Source organism: Arachis ipaensis, chromosome B10, assembly GCF_059453495.1.
Source record: "Arachis ipaensis isolate K30076 ecotype BB chromosome B10, ASM5945349v1, whole genome shotgun sequence".
Lineage (NCBI taxonomy): Eukaryota > Viridiplantae > Streptophyta > Magnoliopsida > Fabales > Fabaceae > Arachis > Arachis ipaensis.
In genome coordinates, this window is record NC_142435.1 from 97,935,390 (window position 1) to 97,941,302 (window position 5,913).

General features: G+C 40.5%; 1 non-coding gene across 1 annotated transcript; it reads right to left on the bottom strand.

Moving 5' to 3' along the window:
- Window positions 1-2,016: 2,016 nt before the first annotated feature.
- On the bottom strand, window positions 2,017-2,124 carry LOC148581008 (small nucleolar RNA R71). Its single transcript, XR_015896631.1, has one exon. It is a non-coding gene; the product is annotated as a small nucleolar RNA R71 (small nucleolar RNA).
- Between the last annotated feature and the right edge of the window lie 3,789 nt (window positions 2,125-5,913).

Sequence of the window (5,913 nt, forward strand, 5' to 3'; positions counted from 1 at the left end):
AACTTTTGCACATGGATTTATTTGGTCCTTCCAGGACTATGAGCTTTGGTGGCAATTACTATGCTTTAGTTATTGTTGATGATTACTCTCGATTTACATGGACCTTGTTTCTAGCAAACAAGAGTGATGCATTTCGAGCATTCAAAAGATTAGCCAAAGTTATTCAAAATGAAAAGAATTTGCATATATCATCTATTAGAAGTGATCATGGTGGAGAATTTGAAAACAATCTTTTTGAAACTTTTTGTGAAGAAAATGGCATTGAGCATAATTTTTCCTCTCCTAGAACACCACAACAAAATGGTGTGGTTGAAAGGAAAAATCGTCATTTAGAAGAAATGGCGAGAACTATGCTCAATGAGGCTAATATTCCTAAGTACTTTTGGGCGGATGCGGTTAGTACCGCGTGTTATGTTATGAATAGGATTATCATTCGACCTATTCTTAAGAAAACACCGTACGAATTGTACAAAGGAAGAAAGCCAAATATTTCCCACCTTCACGTCTTTGGCTGTAAATGCTTTATTCTAAATAATGGAAAAGATAACTTAGGCAAATTTGATGCTAAGGCTGATGAAGGAATCTTCTTAGGCTACTCTTTAACTAGCAAAGCTTTTAGAGTATATAATAAACGCATCATGACTATGGAAGAAAGTATTCATATCGCTTTTGATGAAACTAACCGTTGTTATGCTAGAAAAGATTTTGATGAAAATGTAGAAAACTTTGATTCACTAAATTTGAATGGTGAAGACAAAGAAAAAGATTTAAATAAAGCCTCTACAACAAAGGATAATGTTCAAGTTGAAGAAATTGCACCATCACAAGCACAAATAAATGCACTTCCAAAGGACTGGCGTACTTCAAAGGATCATCCTCTAGACAACGTCATTGGTAATGTTTCGAAAGGGGTAACAACTCGATCCTAGTAAGTGGGTTGCAACTTGTGAACAGATTTGGCATTCCAACTTGTTTGACTTTCCCTTACCTAGTAAAGGATAACCAAACAGAACAACCATTAATTATAAATTAATCTTACAATCACTCCATCAATAGTAGAAATTCTAACCAATCAACTCCCAGTCAAGGATTTTATTCATATTATTTAAATTTCCTCAATTTACATTCCAATTTACTTAGCTCAACTTCTTGGAACATCTGATTAATAAGATAGCACACTTTTCTGCAACTCGTTGGGAGACGACCTGGGACTTAAAACTCCCAGTAATTTTTAATTTAACTCTCTGTGACATATTTCTAAATTGATAGGCAGATTTTCGGTGAGTTAAGAACTATACTTGCAACGTAACCAATTTAATAATTTTTAATTCACCAGCTTCTGCATCTCATCAATTTTTGGCGCCGTTGCCGGGGAGTTGCAATAGAGTGCTAAATTTATTAATTGGAATTTATTTATTTGCATTTTATTTTATTTTGCTACTATGAGCTGCATGTTTCTTCCGTCAAATGACGCGTTCACTTCCTGATCTGCGCTTGCTAATATTCGATCCTGAAATTGAAAGGACAATTTCACGAATAAGGCGAGAACAGCGTCGGTTAGCCCGCTCTGAGGGCGGATCTGAAAGTGAATCTGAGGAAGAAACCAGCCCCCGTTCTACTGATTCAGTTGTTTTACGTGCAGAAAATATGGCAGCTAGGAGAGTTTCCATCCAGGAGGAAGGAGCTCCTGATTTTACAATGTAACCGTTTCAAGCGCATCATCCAGCGGTAGCTACAGATTTTGAAATAAAGACCACACTGCTAAATTTGATGCCCAAGTTTCATGGCCTACCTGCTCAAGAGCCTATCAAGCACTTGAGAGATTTCCAGGCAGCCTGTTCTACTATCAGGCGTGATGGCACTGATGAAACTTTAATTCTGCTGAAAGCTTTCCCATTTTCTCTTGAGGGAAAAGCAAGAGAGTGGTACTACACTCAGTCTCTAGCAAATGTATCCAACTGGGATACACTCAGAAAGGAGTTTCTGGAGAAATTCTTTCCATCTGAAGTTACTGATAAACTGAGGAAGGATATCTCTACAATTGTTCAGGATGACAATGAGACTCTCTTTGAATACTGGGAGCGCTTCAATAATCTTCTGGAAGCATGCCCCCACCACATGATTAACAAGATCGTGTTACTCAGCTATATCACACAGGGTATGAGGCCCCAAGATAATACCACATTGGAAAGTGCCAGCAACGGGTCTATGAAGAAGTACAAGACCACTGATGAAGCTTGGCAATTGATCAGTGATTTAGCTGAATCTACTAGGAACCACAGACAGAAGCAAGGCCGTTCAAAAGCTGTTGCAGAAGTATCTTCTAGCAGAGAGACTGCTGCTCTAACTCAAAGCATCTGTGAAATGACCAACTTGCTGAAGCAAATGCAGTTGAATCAACAAGCTCAGCAAGCTCAACCTCCTCCACCACAGCAAAACCAACAACTAGTCCCACAAAGAATTTGCGGAATCTGTGCTGATTATAGCCATTACACCGATGAATGCCCGCAGCTCCAACAAGAAGACAACATGGTGGCATCCACTCACAACTTCTATGACCGCCCCAACCAAGGGTACAATCAAGGTGGAAATAATAACCATGGATAGCAGGACAATTCAAACCAGAATTGGAGGGACAACAATAACAGGGGAGGCAGAGATAATCAGGAAAATCAGAGGTGGAATAATAACAACAACAGGCAGCAAAATCAACCTTACAGAGCACCTCACCTAAGGCAAAACCAAGGACCACAGAACAATCAGCAGCAAACCTCTCAATTTACTCATTCTTCTTTATCTTCTAATGAAGATCTACTACAATCTTTTGAGAAAAGACAACAGACCATGGAAAGTAACATCATGAATAGTATTAACGCCAGTCTGAATGGTCTCACCTCTACTCTGCAAGCTTTTATGACACAGCTTGGATCAGCACAAAATTCCAGTAACCAACCTTCAAGCACCACTGGAATCCCCTCTCAACCATTACCCAATCCAAAGGAAGGCATTAATGCTATCACCCTGAGGTCCGGAACCGCACTGCAGGAGAGGAATCAAGAGGAACCAAGCTCACCAGAATATGCCTCAGCTGAAGAGGTGGTAGAAATCGAAGATGTTGAAGAGGAAGAGGATATACAGAACATAGCTGAAGAAGAGATAACTCAACCACAGAAGGAAGCACCAAAAGGCGCAGACACCACAGACAACACTACTCCTATTCCATTTCCACAACTTGCAAGGAAGCCCAGGAAGCAGCTGGACCCCGATCCTAAAATGGTAGAGATATTCAAAAAGGTTGAGGTAACTGTTCCCCTTTTTGATGTTATTCAGCAGGTACCTAAATATGCAAAGTTTCTAAAAGACTTATGTATCCATAAAGACAAAATTAATGAATTAGAAACTATTTCTTTAGGTAGTTCTATATCTGCTTTAATGGGAGGATTACCTGAAAAATGTAGTGATCCAGGACCTTGCATAGTTAGTTGTAATATTGGTGGTGTAGTAATTTATGATTGCATGTGTGATTTAGGAGCATGTGTCAGTATAATGCCGTTGTCTATATATGATATTTTGAGGCTCCCTCCCTTAAAAAGGTCGGCGGCTCGTTTTGTGTTAGCAGATAAAAGTATTATTACAGTGGCTGGAGTTGTTGAAGATGTTTTGGTGAACATTAAAGGGCTCACACTTCCCACTGATTTTTATATCTTGGAGATGCCCCACAATGATTCAGATAAGCCATCATCAATCCTACTTGGAAGACCATTCCTGAAGACATCAAAATTCAAATTGGATGCTTTTTCAGGAACATACTCCTTTGAAATAGATGGCCGCATAGTAATCTTCAATCTGAATGGAGTCATTGACAACCCCCCAGAAGATCGTTCCATCTTCCAGTGTGATGTCATAGATGAAAGTGTGGCTGAAGTTCAAAAGGAAGAGTTTGAAGAGAGGCACACCGGACAAGGTCCAAGTGTGGGGACCCTCTTAACTGACAATGGGAGCACTTCGCCATTTTCACAAGCCCCAGATAATCCAGAGCCCGCCCATGATCAAAAGTTAGAATTGAAACCTCTCCCTCCACATCTCAAATATGCTTATCTTGAGGATGAGCAGAAGCTTCCGGTCATTATTGCAAGGGAACTGACTTCTCAACAAGAAGAGCAGTTACTTGATGTACTGAGGAGGCATAAGAAAGCAATTGGGTGGAGTTTGGCAGACATAGTTGGAATCAACCCTCAAGTATGCGAGCACAGAATATTTTTAGAAGAGGGAGCAAGACCTGTCCGTCAACCCCAAAGAAGATTGAATCCCACCATCTTGGAAGTTGTTAAAAAGGAAGTGACCAGACTATTGGAAGCAGGTATCATATATCCCATCTCAGACAGCGAATGGGTGAGCCCAGTACAAGTGGTGCCCAAGAAGTCTGGAGTCACTACAGTGAAGAATGAGCATGGAGAGCTCATAGCAACTAGAGTTCAGAATGCTTGGAGAGTCTGCATTGATTACAGGCGTCTCAACCAAGCTACCCGTAAGGATCACTACCCACTTCCATTCATTGATCAAATGCTGAATTGCCTGTCAGGTAAATCACATTATTGCTTTTTAGATGGTTACACAGGTTATTTCCAGATTCATATAGCTCCTGAGGATCAGAAAAAGACTACTTTTACATGTCCTTTTGGGACCTATGCTTATAAGAGAATGCCCTTTGGCTTGTGCAATGCACCAGCTACCTTCCAAAGGTGCATGATGAGTCTTTTCTCTGATCTTATTGAGGACTGTATGGAAGTTTTTATGGACGATTTTAGCGTTTATGGTGATTCTTTTAGCCTTTGCTTAGATGGATTATCTAGAGTATTAGATAGATGTGTTAATACAAACCTTGTATTGAATTTCGAAAAATGCCACTTTATGGTAAAACAAGGGATTGTATTAGGACATGTGGTATCTAATAATGGCATTTCTGTACACCCAGCAAAGGTGAATGTTATTTCTAGTTTACCTTACCCCTCTTCTGTGAGGGAAGTCCGTTCGTTCCTTGGCCATGCAGGTTTCTGATGACATGTCATCATGTCATGTTTTTCTATGCCTTTTTCCTTTGTTTTCAATAGGTTTTATGCACTTTCTTGAGCCATAAGCAAGCCAAGTGGGTAGATTTTCATGCTTCCTTTGATTTAATCAACCATGTATGAATTCATGCTATTTCATGAGGTTTTATGCTAAAATTGTCACATATTATGAAAGAATGAATATCTCATGATTTTGAGCATAGCTTTGATGTGTTTGGTTGATTAATGATAGGTGAAGAAGGCTTGGAGAAAGGGTGAAGCAAGAAGGAATGGCTAGGAGTAAAGAGAGGACAATGGAATAAGTTGAACCAGGAAGAAAAAACTTTTGGGTGAAAAGTTAGCCTCAAAGTTAGACCCCTAACTTGGAGGCTAACGTTGGCACATGAAATTCACCCCTGGGCACCAAAAGTTTGCGCCAACGTTAGCCCCCTAACTTTGAGGCTAACGTTGGCATGAAGAGAACCTCCCTGGGCACCAAAAATTTGCGCCAACGTTAGCCCCCTAACTTGGTGGCTAACGTTGGCACATGAAATTCACAAGGGGAGGAGCAAAAGTTTGTGCCAACGTTAGCCCCCTAACTTTGAGGCTAACGTTGGCGCCACACACCACAACAGCTTGAAGGGGTATACTTCCAACAAGAATAACTTGAGCTACAGAGCTCCAAATGAGGTGATTCAAGAAGCATTGGAAAGTAGGAATCAAGAGCTTTCCAAGCATATATGGCACTGCATGGTGGACACTAAAATTGAGGGAGAAAACTGCCCCGCAATGTGCATAAACGAACATGGTGGCAACCTGCAGTGAGGCCAACTGACCTCTGCACCTTCAACGGAGTATAAATCGA